At 37.9% G+C, this 17,805-nt stretch overlaps 1 pseudogene; it reads right to left on the bottom strand.

Moving 5' to 3' along the window:
- LOC133264983 (FRAS1-related extracellular matrix protein 2-like) overlaps window positions 1-17,805 on the bottom strand; it is a 52,967-nt pseudogene that overhangs the window by 20,554 nt on the left and 14,608 nt on the right.

Raw genomic sequence — 17,805 nt, 5'->3', positions numbered from 1 at the left:
CTGCAAGTAATGTTTACTGTCCATTTACATGAGTATTATCACTCACCTGCCTACCACATAATGTAAGTGAAGTCCCTCAGTGAATTAAATAAATAAAGGACTACATATTTTTCATCTTTTCTTCAGCTGAGAGATCTTCCACAGATGGCTGTGGCTGTTCACCATTTGAAGTAAAAGAGCTATTTCAAAATTTGTGACTACGTAGCGTAACACAGACATAAGACATGGGGAAGTTCTTCCATTATATTCCTGTTAAGTAAACCAGATTTTATTTTTTTTATTTACTACTAAATATATACCTAAATATACTTTCCCCTCTCTCTAAAACGTAAATGCAGGATTTCTAGAGTTTAGACCTTTATTTTTTTAATTGCTTTCAAAGCATACATTTGACACAGATGTGTCAGATTAAAGGGTAACAAGCTGGTTTTTCTCTTCAGTGTGGTAAACTTACTTTATTTATTCATGGGGAATACAAAAAGTTGCAAATCCAGGTCATGGAAAAGGTCAATATTAAATTGGTTTTAAGCGGACTCTGTTGTCCAGCATAAGAGATCAAACAAGACTGTCTCAAACTAGTGCCAATTTAGTCGCCTTTCTGAATAACCGTCAAGAATGATGCACACACTGGAGGCATGTTATACCTGCTGCTTTTACTAAGTAGTGGATAGAGTCCGCTAAATTCAATACGCGGCCTCCTTTACTTTTGTCACCTAAAAAATAACAGGCTTTATCTTGCTTTCAGTATTAATAAAGCCTGGCCCATTTTGTCTGTGTTGCATATTATTACTAATAGATATTAACACAATGTAGAGAATCTCTCCAATACAACAGCAACATATTTTAGCACAGTTGCACAAAACCTAGTACTTACCTAATATGCTGCATTTCTATTGTACCTCTTGGGAATATGTAAATTGTTCTGAAAAGCTCTAGAAGTTGTGATTGTTGTCTCCTACAGCTGGGAAATGGAAGCTTAGAGTAAAACATCATGGTCCACAGAGAATTTTTTTTAATTTTTGGCTACCTGGTATTTTCCAGAGCTCAGTTTATTACTGAGCTTAAAGCCAGTTTTACAGAAGAGACAGCTCTTCCAATGACTCAGTGTGCCAAAGAGAGCACAGAAAAATACACAAGCTTTTCTATATAATGGTAAACAACTAAATAATGAAAGTTCTAGTAATTTTTTTTTATATCCTAGTAATATTTTTTTACGTTCAGGGTCTCACCTTCCCAAAACTAAATAAATGTTCTTTTGTGAATGGCGGAGAATATCTAGCTAAGTTCTTTTTTCAACAGGGACAGACAGACTGTTCAGCTAATTGAGAATTTTATATCTGCCTAAAGGCACTATCTACTTCTTCCACATATATATAAAACCACCAGAACACCATCTGACCCATACCTATATAAATGTTACCACTGCAGCTTGCAGGCATCTTTGGACACTTACTGTAACTTTCTTGAGGTACTAAACCGTGAACCTTCACATTACCATCAGACCAAAACCCAGTTATCACAAAGACTGCAAGTTGCAGAGATAGATGAGATCTTCAGCATCCAGTATTAAGGAAGGTACAAGTGTTGCAAAAGGACTGCATTAATATTCATTTTCAACCTTTTGAGACAGACTGAAACAATTCCTTTCTTACTCAGCCCAGAAGGATGTCTGACAAAGCCAAGTTATTTCATGCAAAACTCAAGAACAAGGTTAGACAATGAAACTCTTGATGAAGGGTTAAGTAGTTTAACAAAACACAAAGCTCTTCAAAAACATTTTTTTTTTTGAGGGACAGATCTATTCATCAGGACTGCAGGACTTCTAAGTAAATATTAGCAGCCTTTGGGGGATTGAAGTTATTGGCTTTCTTCTTGAAAAATTGTTTTCTAATTCTTGAAGTATTTTTGTGTTTTAAGAAAAAGGATATCACAAGTCAAAGTCAAATTAAATCTCTCATTTTATGTCAATCAAATATTTCAAGCTGTTTTCAAAGAAAATTTGCTTTGCCTAAAGCAGTACCCCAACACAACTTTTTCTCCCCACCTTCCTCTCACCTCTCCAATCACCATTTTAAATAACCAGTTATTTGCCAGTTCTGGTATTTTTCCCACTGCTGTGACAGGTAACAGTTTGAAGATCATCACATTCCTTTCCCACTGGCTTTTTTCATTTTATTTTTTCCCCCACTTTTTCATATTGAAGTCTTCCCCACACGGTGGGGAGAAGAGTAGTAGTCTAAATATCCAGACTTACATGCCTTCTTGTCACAGCTAATGGATTATTAAGTGGCTAATGATGCCCTCCAATCTGATACTGACGGTTGGTTCTGTTTAACCAACTTGGGTAGAGCACAGAAACTCTGCACAAGGCAATGCCAACACTACAGGTTGGTTATATTGTCGTCACTAGGATCGGGATTCTACTTCAACAGAGTGGGCAGAAAAATCATTTGGGTCCTCCACCAAGAGTGGAAAAATAATTTGAGAAACTACAACATGACAAAAACTGTTAAAATTTTGACCACATTTCATGAAGACAATCACTGCAAACTATCTGCTCTGGCGAGAGTAATCAAGAGTCTTTGCTATTAAAAGAAAATTATTATTCGTATTAAAAAAAATACTTGCAATATAGTATCATCTTTTCTTTCCCATTCCTTCTTCCCCTCAGCAAGGACTGCTCAAGATTCTAGATTTAATATAAAAATTATACTGGTTGATTTTCTATAATTACATAGGAGTCTGTTTTCAAATACCAAAAGTCCATTCAATTTCCCTTAGGCACAGCTTGATGGATCTTCAAGCACAGGTTGTAAATTCTTTTGAAATTCTAAGAGATCAAGGAGTTCAGCTTGTTGCAGTCTGCAATAACTGTCCTGGATTGGCCTTTAAATACCAGCCTCCTTAACAGGGAGAGTAGCTTTCCCCTCCACCCCTTGAATGTGCATACTATACCTACCACTGTATGGACTGTAACTTTATAACTTCAGACATCAGTGCTGCCCCTTTCAATAACAATATTTTTGTTTTGAAATATGGACTAAGGAAATGCAATACTCAGTCATATTATTCTTTCAAATTTCTGTCATACTCACCCTAATTTGTCATCTTAAATTGTGCTAAGCTTGTTCTAATTCTCCCTGTGAGAGGATTTTAAATGGTTTCTGCAATGATCCAAAGTCTCTCAATCTCATTATCAATGAAAAATACTGAGCAAGCAAATACTTTTGTTAATTTCCAGCACAAGCAGATGAAAATAAGATTAAAAAATTGGTATCTCTACAATTGTATCTCTTTTCGTATACATACAGATCCAGCCCTCAAGGAAGATGATACTTATGACTGAATCATTACAGCAAATCAATCACTTCTCTCTGAAACACAATCCATCCTTATTATGGAGCCCAAAGATAACCTCAGTACCCTTTAAATTCTACCAAAACAAGACATTAAGACACATACCTTATTTCTGTTTTTGAAAGCTGATCACCAAGTTAAAAAAGAGTAGGAAAAAAGAAAAGCAGTTTTAAAAGTGGAGGTCATTTATTTATTTGTGCTTTTCTTTTCTTTCCCTTTTAGGATTATCAGTGAAGAAATCATTGCATTAATTACCAAAGATTTAACTAAGAAAGCACAACAGCATCTGAGCTACCTGGCAATCTTTAGTAAACAACAGTGATTTCAATTATGAAATGCCATAAACTATTGATATAAACTCAATTTTCCATCATAAATTAATATCTCTCACTGTTAGCTTGGTCTGGAAAACCAGCCAATTTTCTATTTTCCTCTTTTTCAAAGCTATAGTCCTGAAACCTGTTCTACCTGTGATGTCACCTGAATAACATGGATGTCCACTTGCTTAGGAAATCATAAGCTGTTTGCACCTACTTCTTCAAAGCCATTTACTGAACAACCAGACTCTTTGTTCAGCTAGACATGGCAGCTTGCTCCCAGCCACATTACTGAAAATGATATGCAGCTCGAAGCTTACTGGGTTTAGGAAGAAGGATCTACCAAAAAAACCTGAATTGTTTTCCGTTTTTGAGAGACTCTAGATCAAAGGATAACATTATGTCCTGAGTACTAACTTGCTGTTCCTTTTTCTTTTTAGTTCTTGAATTAACAATTTAGTTTAATGTCACTGTAATGCTATGAGAATGTGGAGTAATATTTAGTTGGAGAGATATTTAGGGTTTAAATTTTTTGATGCACTAAGCTATATGCAACTGGTTACTGAAGAGTCTTGAGACCTAATAATGAGTTATTCCTGGCTCTTATGTGCATGTAACATGACTCTGTGAGGAGCTATGGATCTTCACTTGAGGCAGTCTGAAGCAGGCACCTCCTTATGATACTGACAACAAAATTTTAGGGTTCTTTTCTTTATAAAGTCTGCTTTCCCTTTCCTCTGGGCATATGCCTCTCAAACCGTACCTCAAGCTTTGATCAATGCCTTCCTCCAGATAACACACAAAACATATCACACCTGAGTAGAGGTGGTGAAAATCTGAATCATTCAGATGCTAAATAAGGGTAAGTTTCTACAGTTGTAATCTGAGAGGAAAATAAGCCTGTGTACAGAATACTGACAATTTTAATGCATTTCACATAAAAAAAGTCACGGTTATTTGTGCTGCTTTCCAATATAAGGCCATTATACAGTACTACTTAGTTAAAATGCAGCAAGATAGTGCCCTTCAAAGAGAGACACGTAAGCCGAGTATGTGTAAGAAACCTCAACCCTGAAACAGTAAAACGAAGGAACTGCTTTCTCCTCCATCCTCAGACAGACACAGCACTGTGGGTACCACTGATTTCACAAGGTTTATGAAGCTTTCAGGAGATATGTCAACAGAACCACCAGGAAGATAAAATAATTTCCACTCCTGCCTGTGCTTTGGTATCAGACTTTCAAAACGGGAATAATAACTAAGAGAATGCAATAATGTTTAAAATGTTTTTTATTTATCTCACCTTATGGTGACAACTTTACTGATGGAACATTTTTTTCTGAAGTATGTCATATACTTGACAAAATCTCCATTGACCGTACTGAGGTGCTACTGAGGTAATATAACACCTCTGTAGATATTTAAACACTTATGGGATAATTATTCAAGCGTATCTGCTATATTGCCCTTTAATCAATCTCAGTTATATTTTGACTATCTGCACTTACAAATAAAGGGGTTCCAACCCTGGAGTTTGCCATTACACATGAAGGACTATGCTTAGTACTTTGCAGTAAGGTTATCTACTTTTTATTAGAACTGCTAAGCAGTTCATAGAAGTGTAAAATTCTGGATTTGGTGATGATACTATGGACATTTCTGTAAAAATTTGTAATATAAAAAAGCCCACAAATGAGAAAAATGTGTATCATGTTCCAGGTTAATTTATATTACAGCTAATCATGGCCTGAATCAATGCTAACTTATGCTTTGTTTGGTCACTTATCTGTTACAAATAATTTTGGAACACTATCAGGTCTTAATAATAAAATTCTCTATTTTCGTTTTTCTTGGGCAGGCTAAAACAGGTTTACTATTATCCCTTAAAGCTGCAAACAATTCTATAACATGTATTTTAAAGTATTTGTCAATTTTGTTCTTTTTCTCATTGTAGGGTTCCCTGGTCCTTGTTGTTAGAGGCACGCAGTGCCCCATCATGACTAACCTGACCAAAGGATTGCGCAAATACAGTCATATCCAGTATCAAAGCTATGTTCAGCTTTTGTCCAGATGGAAAGAGGCACATTCAGGCTTACAATAACCTCAGCAAAAGTTTATTGCCTTGCTAAGTTTAACAATCATTCCAAGTTTAGTCTGCATACTTCAGCTGTTAGCACACTGCACTTTACAATGGGAAATTTTACCTGTTAAAAAAAACATTTTCCCCAGTACTAACAAAAATCCCAAAGCGTTCATCTTTCAGACATAACCAGTCACATTCCTATGAAATCATCTTTTGCTCTTTAACAGATTGTAAGACTATCCACTGGAGGAGTGGTAAGTACGTATGCTTAAGCCAGTGTACAGACACTTACAGTACTGTGCAAGTATTAGAAACGTTTGGTGTATCCACCGTCCGTGAGACAGGTTAGTTTTAGCCTACTGATGATGTGTTGTTGCAATAGTAATCCTGCTCAGTATGAGAGGAACCGCAGGTTCAGACCCCTGGTGCGTGCGCTTGGCTGAGGAGCCACTGGCGCGAGGCTACCATCTGTGGGCTTATGACTGAACACCTCTAAGACAGACTTCTTTGCCTCAGTCTTCACTGGCAAAGGCTCTGACCAAACCACCCAAGCCTTGGAAGGCAGATGCAGGGACTGTGAGAATGAAGACCCTAGGCCCACTGTAGGAGAGGAACTGGTTCGAGACCATCTTAAAAATCTGAACGTGCACAAGTCCATGGGTCCTGATGAGATCCATCCGCGGGTCCTGAAGGAGCTGGCAAATGAAGTTGCGAAGCTGCTGGCCATCATCTTTGAGAAATCATGGCAGTCAGGTGAAGTTCCCGATGACTGGAAAAAGGGAAATATAACCCCCATTTTCAAGAAGGGGAAAATGGATGACCCAGGGAATTACAGACCAGTCAGCCTCATCTCTGTGCCTGGCAAGATCTTGGAGCAGATTCTCCTGGAAGGCATGCTAAGGCACATGAAAATCAACAAGGTGCTTGATGACAGCCAGCATGGCTTCACTAAGGGGAAATCCTGCCTGACCAATTTGGTGGCCTTCTATGATGGGGCTACAGAACTGATGGACAGGGGTAGAGCAGTTGATGTCATCTACCTGGACTTGTGTAAAGCGTTTGACACTGTCCCACATGACATCCTTGTCTCTAAATTGGAGCGACGTCAATTTGATGGATGGACCACTCGGTGGATAAAGAACTGTCTGGATGGCCGCACACAAAGAGTTGTGGTCAATGGCTCAATGTCCGGCTGGAGAGCAGTAACGAGTGGTGTCCCTCAGGGATCAGTGTTGGGACCGGTCTTGTTCAACATCTTTGTCGCTGACATGGACAGTGGGATTGAGTGCGCCCTCAGCAAGTTTGCCAATGACACCAAGCTGTGTGGTTTGGTTGATACCCTGGAGGGAAGGAATGCCATCCACAGGGACCTTGACACACTTGTGAGGTGGGCTGATGCCAACCTCATTGAAGTTTAACCATGACAAATGCAAGGTCCTACACCTGGGTTGGAGCAATCCCAGGCACAGCTACAGGTTGGGCAGAGAAGAGATTCAGAGCAGCCCTGCAGAAAAGGACTCTGGGGTGTTGGTTGATGAGAAAATGAACATGAGCAGGCAGTGTGTGCTTGCAGCCCAGAAAGCCAACCGTATCCTGGGCTGCATCAAAAGGAGCGTGACCAGCAGGTCAAAGTAGGTGATCCTGCCCCTCTACTCTGCTCTTGTGAGACCTCACCTGGAGTATTGTGTGCACTTCTGGTGTCCTCAACATCAAAAGGACATGGAACTGTTGGAACAAGTCCAGAGGAGGGCCACGAGGATGATCAGGGGACTGGAGCACCTCCTGTATGAAGACAGGCTGAGGAAGTTGGGACTGTTCAGCCTGGAGAAGAGAAGGCTGCATGGAGACCTCATAGCAGCCTTCCAGTATCTGAAGGGGGCCTATAGGGATACTGGAGAGGGACTCTTCATTAGAGAGTGTAGTGATAGGACAAGGGGTAACGGGTTAAAACTTAAACAGGGGAAGTTTAGGTTGGATATAAGAAGGAAATTCTTTCCTGTTAGGGTGGTGAGGCACTGGAACGGGTTGCCCAGGGAGGTTGTGAATGCTCCATCCCTGGCAGTGTTCAAGACCAGGTTGGACAAAGCCTTGGGTGATATGATTTAGCTTAAGGTGTCCCTGCCCACAGCAGGGGGGTTGGAACTTGATGATCTTAAGGTCCTTTCCAACCCTAACTATTCTATGATTCTATGATCCAGGTACCATTCTGCAGAAAAACAGAACTGGTGAAACTCTACTCTTTGAAACTCAAATTTTACACGTTTGAGAAAGAAGGTTGTCCAGTTTCCTATAAATCCAATGCCAGTAGTCCATTTCCAGGTCAGCTCAAGAGTGGCAGCCTGTTTCCTGTTTATTCAAGATGAAAATTGTCCTATAAAGTGGTGTATTTTTAGGAGAATTTTAATTTCAGAGCACAGTTTTTAACAAATAAAGTTTAAACTTTAGCTATCTTTCCCTATGATATAGGCATATAGAAAGATTTAGGGACTAAAAGAATGAACAAAATATGACAGTAAGTATATGGCTTTTCTTCTGCTTCTGTCTAATAGTATAAATTCTTGATTTCTGTGTCTCTAACTTTATAATAAAAAAGGAAGATTTACGTTTCTACCTTAGAATTGCACTAATCTGGACACACAGGTAATTACTGTGCATGACAAATTAAATCTCTATTAACTGTTTCTACTCTTTATCTGATAGTATACAAATTCTTTCATCTATAATATTGTCACAAAGATAATCCTATACCTGTGTAAACTTTTGTATTCACAGACTCTGCTGTACTAACAGCCATCTAGTCCTATGCCAGGAAAGAAAGTCTAATCCTCAACTCCTACAGCAATAACAGGGTAAGCCAAAGTGCATGATACATACTTACACTCTATCTTCAATTTAGCTCATGTCTGCTCTGCTAGTTTTTCCACTGAGTAAGCAAATCCTAGATTTGATCCATGTTTTCAGATGTTCAAAAACCCAAAAACTCAGTAGAAAAGATTACTTAATCAGTAAAACTTCCAAAGAGGAAGGTGCCAGCAAAACAAAATTGCCTCTTCATACTCACCATCATCTGCATCAGCTAAGATTATTACTTTAGCGCTTGGGAATTCAGTGCCGGTTTGGCCACCCACTGGTATGCTCAGCAAAATATTGAAGGTATCATCTTCCTCACAGAGTCATCAATAATGATAATATGACAGATTTTCTCAGTCTCATTAAAATGAACAATGCTGCTATGATCTTCAGGACATGAGACGCAGTCAGAGAAAGACATGACAGTGGATGGTACTGTGCTGGTAGCAGCACTTACGAGGAGAGAGGGCAAAAAATGAATTACAGAAACTCAGGACTTTAAAGAAGCAGAAAAACAACACCCCTTTAAATGAAACAAACACGGAAATAGTGTTTTATGCTTGAACTGACTAATAAATGTGTTTTAGTAACAAGTTATACACAAGAAATTCTTACTTCTTCTAACGTAACTAAAACCCCAAAAATGTAATTTAATTTTAGAAATAGTTTAGTTCCAAATCTAGATCTTATCTCTGTGGTTCACAATGAACTTTACACATTGCCATCTTTGGTAACACAGATTCACAAATGAAATCAAAACCATTATTAAGACAGAACATGCAACCTTCTGCATCAGTTACGCTTAAGCAAAAAGTGATACTCAATGCCTGTAGCCTGTCAGTTTTGAAATACTAGTTCTTGCTGAATCAACTGAAGCCCTCACACAGCTTCTTCCAGCTTTATAATCAAAAAGCAAACCACGGATGATAGGAAAACCCTCCCACTGGGGACCTCAGTTGTCATTCAGGTTATATAAAAAGGTGCAATGATCAGTCAGATCCTCAAAAACAGGAGTTATGGGATGTAACTAGAACAATACTTTTTTCTCATCTAAACATTCACTGCAAGGACAGGAATTTCCTCTTCAGCAGGAAAAGCTGCAGAGAAAAAAAAAGGTGCCTCTTCAAAAAAAGGTATACATAAAAGTATAAACACACAATACACATATGTATGTTTACATGCATGCATATACACACACATTCTTATGTTTTGGGCTTTAAAACATTCTTTGAGCAGAGAACTGAAAACATCTAAGTTGCCTGAAAAAATCACTTGTTCCAGCTACTGAAGCTCCTGGCAATACTTGCTGATTAACAACTGCACTTGCCCTCTTACTTATCTAAATGTGAATATTATGCTGAATAATCAGTTACCTAGCTAGGTAACATACCTTGGTGTATAGAACAAATGATCATCAGTTCTTGACTAACATCTCCAGATCTTGTAACAAGAATCAACAGTTCACCTGTATCTTCCCCTACTCTATATTCCAGCTGAGGAATATACACTGCACATACTGAAGAAAAACATGATGACAGAAGGGGGCGACCAAGGCAGAGCACCTGTATGACATTACATACAGAATGGGAAATGCAGCCAGAGAAGAGATTTAATGAGAAAAAAAGAATTCTTTGTTCAATGAGGTGAAACTTTAAGACAAGGCTGAACCACAATAGACCATAGACAGATGAAATATACAGGTACTCACAGCACTTGCAAGTGAACAACACTGCACCTAATCACAAATTCTCGGGGAATGAGAAGTGATAAATACAATCACCAGCATCCACAATTCCAGTCATTGCTACTGCTGGAATCTCAAGGGCAGCCATTACTGGATCAGACAGAATAATCTGGAATGTTTCAGGTGCTTCATACTTGCTGTCTGCAAATATCCTCACTCGCCAGATAGCTGAAGCCTGTCCTGGATTGAACTGGACCTGTTCCTGTGGTTTCCCCTTGAAGTCTTTATCCTTTACTGCTGTACCATCTTTGGCTCCAATACCTGCATAAAAATTCAGAAGAACTGTTCTACATGCATGTCAATATTTTAATGAAATTAAAACAATCACAAAAAATAGTTTTAAAATGCTACTCTGGCAGATACTGACCTTAAGGGAAAAATAAGGATGGTTATATCACACTTTCGCTAATTTTGTTATATAGCTCACACAAAAAATAGGTAATTAGGGTAGGGTCCTACCAACATTTGTGTGCATAAAGAATTATACTGGCATGAAAAATTCCCTTTACTTCACCCACTGAGCACTTAAACCTATGCAACAATCAACAAAATTTCTGATGTGTGAGGTTATCTATCAAACATGACTGAACAGAACTGTTTAACTGAGACACAGAAACACGGAATAGTCAGGGTTGGAAAGGATCTGAAGATCATCCAGTTCCAACCCCACTGCCATGGGCAGGGACACCTCATACTAAACCACATCACCCAAGGCTTTGTCCAACCTGGCCTTGAACACTGCCAGGGATGGAGCATTCACAACTTCCCTGGGCAACCCATTCCAGTGCCTCACCGCCCTTACAGTAAAGAATTTTCTCCTTATATCCAATCTAAACTTCCCCTGTTTAAGTTTGAACCTGTTAACCCCTTGTCCTATCACTACAGTCCCTAACGAAGAGTCCCTCCCCACCATCCTTATAGGCCCCCTTCAGATACTGGAAGGCTGCTATAAAAAAAAAAAAAAAATATATATATATATATATATATAAAAAATTGTGGAACAAGTTTTCCAGTTATGCCTTCAGAAAAGACGTATCAGTCTGTTAAGAAATTTATGTCAATTAAGATGTTCAAGGTTTCACTGAGGTGTAATTCAGTCATCCACAGTACACAGAAAATAAACCAAAAAACAACCTCACTGCTTATCTCTTTCAAAGAGAAATGAATCATTATACATCTAATACTTCGTGCTTCCAGTTTCTTTTACTGTTCAATATCTGTGCTGTACTTACACACATTTAAGATCTGTGAAGTACTTTTATCACTTTCACTTGTACACTAAATAACCCCTAAAGACTTCTGTATCTGTTCAAGTCTTGCTTCTGCAGATGCTGTCCTAGCTAGGTGAGTAAATAAGTGGACATTTGATGTGGAACTGCAGCTCAATATGACAGAACAATAAAATCTCAGGATTTATTTGGTCCAGCACATTATGCAAATTTGCTGCTTCGCTCCTACCCCCTGTGTTTCTTCTTTGTGTAACTACAAACTGCAATACTTAGATATCCATCCTCTGTGCTGTACATCTTTTACTGCATAGGTTTAAAAGGCTACACATTCTTACCTTAATAAAAAACAGAGAGGGTAGTTGCATAGAGATGCTACAGCTAGACACGAATTCATTTAGTTCAAAGTAAAGCAGCAGATGAAGTTTTAACTCAAAGTAGTTTTTGCCTGCTATTTAGATCAGATGGCTTTTGCTGTAGCACAAGAAAATGATGATAAACCATGTATGTTTTGGAAGAGCAAAACAATATCCAGAAACACAAATGTGCTTTATTGGAAACTCATATGCAGGGTGTTACAACTGACACAGGGATTCATTCAGCCTTTACTACTTAACGCAGCACAAGCACTCAATTCTTTGTTGTTTTATTGTGGGGTTTTTTGCTTGTTTGTTTTGTTTTGTTTTTAAGTGAGAGCGTATCATACATAAAAATAACTCCAGAAAATATTTTTTTAAATACAAGGAATTGTTACACATTTTTAAACCTGCATAGTTATACAGCTAGGCTTGTTTGGTTTAATCAAAGGTGTACACATACTGGCAGAATCTGACTGTGGACGTAATGAAGCAAAGATCTGCAATTCACCATGGGGTCCTGAAATTCATTACTGCCCTTAGGTTTCAATCCAACATTAGTTCAAGTATATGAACATCTTTTTACTAAGGTTCAACAACAGCAGTTACATGTCATTTTACCTCCCCAGTTGAGAATGACGAATCCTTCTCAAGTCAATGTCCTATGCCTTTGTGGGAGAATCTGATGCCTAGCAAACAGCTTCTGAAGGCTGTGGAATATGAAATTATTCTCCAACTATTCAATTCCTAATAATTCCCAACAATTTTTCTACTCTACAACTGCTTAGGTTTTAAATGCCTGATTTACTTAATACTCCTATAATACCTTGATGTATTTGCGTTGTGCAAAGCAAAAATCATCATGCGTGGGTTCAAATGATAAAAACCTAAAACTTTAAATCCTTTGTCTTTTTGTTTGCTTTTAAATCAGGGAGAAAAGGCCTTTCTGCTCAGTGCTCCTTCAGTCGCCCCCTTGGTGCAAAGATTTCTGTGATTCCTGTTTACTTTGCAGACCTGTCATGATTGGATACCCTGCTATCCCATGACAGCACACTCTTAATGTCAGCATATTCTACACTGGCCACCTCTGCTAGCAGATGACCCTTTGAGAATTTCTAGTAGCTTTTGGATTTTTTCATAGCAAAAAGACCAGCATAACACTGCCCTTGTAAAGTGAGGAGTTGTAACTAACTGCTCCACCTGGTTTGCAGACAAAGACCAGCTACTTCAAGAACTTTTGCTTACTTATAGCTAATGTGTTTGAAATGTATCCTCTGGCCAAAATAAACAAAGCAGAGTAGCCCAATTTCTGTTTTGTGTCTTTGGGAAAAAGACACTAGGCAAACAGCAGAAGTTTCAATTTACTGATTTGTTCTTACATTTAATAATATAAATAATTAGATTTCTGGATGGCAGCAGTGGGAAATGAAACACATAGCCACATATCTGAACAATAAAATTCTATACCACTGTTATTCTCATTATTTGGTATTTATTATGTAGACAGAGGAACAAACAATTATGGAGCAGGTCCTTAGCAGCTGCCTTTTCTGGTGCAAGAAGCTTCAAATGTTAAAGATTTACTTACTAATAAAAGAGGTTTCCTGCAGATATCCTCTACATCTGATGGTCACCTCTAGAAATTTAGAGTTCTCCTCTATGACGTAGTTCTCCTTCTCCAGTGAAATCCAAGCCCAGTTCAGTCAGAACAGCTGTCTCTTTAACATGTTCCCTGCTCTGTCAACACAAAAAGTATCCTGAATACTACATTTAGTCTGCAAAGCACAACTAGAATTCCCTGTGGTCACTGCTTAAGTATATTAAAGCCAGCCCGTTTTTTCACCTGCAGGTATGAAGGACAGAGGTGCATCACATGAACTGCAATAGTCCACTCTCCCAGACCTTTCAGAGTTAACTGGTACATGTCTTCCAAGAAGCTGGAGGATAGTTCACAGGTCAAAACCTGTGTCTTAGCACACCAGCCCCCTAATTAAGCTACCTATTAACTCTCAAAGATTACTTTTGAAAAGATTATTTCTGTCAGGATTGGGATTAAGCTGTGAAAGGGAGGGTCTATGTAGGTCACACGGTAATCTTGCATTACTGGCTCTTTATAACAATGCTAGTATGGGCCTGTCAATATCAGAAAAGAGCACAAAACGAATTCAGCATTTCCTAGTAAATGCAGGCAACATGTAGTATCACATAAGGAAGATATTATATCATGAATTTTATTGATTAATGGTGCAGAAATATTTAGAAATTGTGACTAAGCTTCTATTCTTTGCTTTCAAGAAAATAATTTATTGAAACCAGTAGTTATTTTGCATTGCACAAAGTAAAACTGGAAAAAATATCAGATTATGAGTTTATTGCTATTTAAAATGTACAAGGCCAAAAAAACCAGGTTGTCATTTTCTTTTGGCTTAGAAAATATTCTGTAAAATTATTATGTGAGCTGGCACATCCTGTTTCCATGCAGCAAAGGTAATTACCTAACAACTGGTCTTGAAGCCAAACATCAAGCTCGTTATTTTTTCTAATGAAATTAGGCCTTGTGATGCATGCAGTATGCACTGTAATTCAAGATTATAACATTTAGTTTCAGAACATTCCATTGCTTATAATTGACAAAGTATAGCCAAGATAAGAAGAGACAAGGAAAAAGTTGCTGTCATCAAGAACTGTTAAGACTGCTCTCCACTTGTCTGATGATCTTCTACATAATAAATAGAAATTTTCAAAAAGGATACCTAAGAAGCCTCTACTTACTGAAACAGGTAATTTAATAAGAGGTAATTGCATCCTGCTAGCATTTTTTTGCTAAAAATTATGTTGTTTGACATTTTTCTTTTGAAACAAAAATCAATTTTGTTCTATAATTATGTACTTCTAATACAGAAGGATGAAGACATAAAATCAACTAATTCAGCACTGGATGAAACACTTGAACTTTTAGATTAAAGGATCTATTTCTCTATGAGTGCCCAGTTGACCTCTAATTAAAATCACCACATAATTCTAATTTAACATTGAGAATTCTTATACTAACATTATCTCTATGGGAATTGCCTCATGCTCTTAAAAATTGTACAGCAAAGTCCAGCAGTCTCCTGCTAACTAGAAGCAACATCAGATTATACACTGCAAATAATCCCAGTAATATGTGAGGTTACAGCTATGCAAAGTCTATGAGCTTTGGAATCTGAAGATGTTTTAAGTAGCTGCAACTTAGAATTATTTGTGTCTTTGAATAAAAATACAAGTCATTTAGCAACAGCAAAAAAAGTGTTGAAGGAAACAGATTTCTGAAAAACTGCCTTAGTTGCAAGCTGAAACCTAAGCCTATTTACCAACTGGAATAGTTTAAAAAACCCTCCACTTAGCTGTTTGGCTGACATTCTACTGCTGCATGTAGGCTGGAAAAAGACATAACCTGACAAATTACATTATTTCTGCTGAAAAAATGCATGAAAAATGATCAGCATGATCACTGTATTTCTGCTAGATGTATTTCTTGGTGACTGTTTCACAGCCTGTATCCCTTGAAAGCCCTCAGTGTTTTGGAGGCTTTTTTCCCCTTTGATTGACAAATAAGACTGAACACAGCATGCTCCAAATTAACAATCAGCTTAGAAAGAAGGTCTGGAAACAAAGGGAAACTGAGGCTAAACTAAAACCAAAACCAACCAAAAGGCTTGTAACGTGGAAAAACTTTAATTCAATAATAAATTCATGATAGACCAGTCAATTTCCTACTAGTCAACAACTGCAGTCTAAAGCTAATTCAGGTGTGAAATTACTCACAAATAGCTACACAGATCTATGCAGAGCTGAACCCCAGATATGGTGGGACCACTTGCACACTTTGTTTCCAGTCACAAGTACCAACACCTCCGCCACCTGTTTGCACTGAAAAGCCCTCCTACATTCATAGAAAACACATGCAGCTTCCTCCTCCATCCATACAAAACACACTTATATGTGTAGATAAATATACTACTATACATGGCTGTTTTGCAAAAACATATTCATCATTCTTCAGTTATCCTACAATATTTTCTTTTAGAAATGTCTGCATCTACTGCCAGAATGGAGAGGTTTTTAGGAAGGCAAGATAACTATCCCCAGACTACTTATTTACAACATAATGTTACAGGAAAAGTAAAGCAAAACACCCCCCAAACCTCATAAGGGAAAAACACAGCGTATTGTACATGTTTACCTATAGCACTAGCAATCTGAGCCCAGTGTGTATCAGAGGATCTGATGACAGGCTGCTGGAGCTGATGATATAAAGCAACCACCATGAATTGTTAGGAAATGTCTTTTACTTTCATATCAGTAGGAAAGATCAGACAGCAAGAGAGCTAAAGATACACATCTCTGTTCAGTGTGTGTATCACGCCCAACGGAACTCAATACCTGGCTTTTTGTGAACTCCTGCATTAAATGATCTCAAAAGCAGTGCCCAAACACTCAGTAGGCTTAAAGCAGAGTCAAAGTAGATTCATATAATTTCCTATTTCTAGGAATATCGCAGAACTCAGCATCCTACAAGATAGATGTCTGGAACACCCATTGGCCCTGTCGCTTAACATGCAAGTAGTAAAATACCCATTCATACTCACAGAAAAGTTTTCTACCTTTTCAAACAGACATCTCATTTGGTAGGTGCACTTCCGACAGGAGGTTCCCATCTTGGGTTGCTTAACTTCAGTGAAAATCAGGGCAGCTGAGGAACTTGTACTGTGCACAATACTAATGTGAGATTCAGCAGTTGTTTATCACCTCACATCATCTTCTCCCATTCCTTATTTCAGAACTGTGAAAAGGCCAGAGCAGGAGGTAGCTAAATTTTTAAGGTAATACATTTTCTGTAGTTTTAAAATGGAGTCTATGGAATCATTCTTTAAGTTGAGGATCTAATACTTCTACTTAAAAAAAAAAAAAGGCAAACAGAAGAATGTTATTCTGTAAATGTGTTCCAAATATATGCTTAAATATCTCTATTTTCTAACTAAACCATAAATTTATTAGATCACTTGTATATGCATCACAAGCTGTAAAATCTCATTTCCTCATTAGGAATAATATATATGTAGGGGCAACTGCTGGAAAAATTACGCATTCATATTATTTTACATTGGCATTTTTCAGAGAAACAGAGAACACTGAAAATGACAATAAAACATACCTTAAGAACAGGCCAGTATGAAATTAGATGGTTGCCAGTTCTACAGTTATGACAAACTGAGGCATTCCAACAAGATATTATAATTTGTAAGGCCTATAACTCTTTCACTACACAGTCCATCAGCTTTTTCCTGGCCAAAGAGAGAAGCCTTCAAGGGATGTTTCATACCATCGGCTTCATAAATTTAACAAAGAAAATTTCATAAAACCCTGCCAAGTGTTATGAAAGAGCAGCCTCCTTTTCCAGTATTTTCCTAAAAATACTATTATAGTTATTGCTCTCTTGGTTTTATTATCCCTAAGCAAGGGTTGATATCATGCCAAGTGTTATTAGATATTGGGGAATAAAGACTAGATTAATACACAGAGGTAAAAGCTGTCCATGTGCTTGGCATATGGGTCTTGCACGCAATGAAACATATTTTTCTATTACCCTCACAGACGGCATGAATATATAAGTTCTAAATCAGTAAAAAATATTACATTAATAACCCACCAGAATGGCAGGACACTTTCTTTCTTTTTGCTCTGGCAAAAACTCCATCCTGCCACCATCTCAGATTTTGGTTGAGCTTGGGTGGTTGGCAGTGTTTCTATCAACTCCTTCAAGAGAAGTTATGTTCCTTTACAACAGCTGCTCTATAGAGGTAAGCATCCTTGCAGTTGGCTTTGATTT

This window comes from Pezoporus flaviventris, unplaced genomic scaffold, assembly GCF_033815535.1.
Source record: "Pezoporus flaviventris isolate CSIRO_AGI_PZ_B2104156 unplaced genomic scaffold, CSIRO_AGI_Pfla_v1 ptg000002l, whole genome shotgun sequence".
Lineage (NCBI taxonomy): Eukaryota > Metazoa > Chordata > Aves > Psittaciformes > Psittacidae > Pezoporus > Pezoporus flaviventris.
Note: the sequence above shows the minus strand (reverse complement) of the source record. Positions and strands in the feature narration are given on the sequence as shown.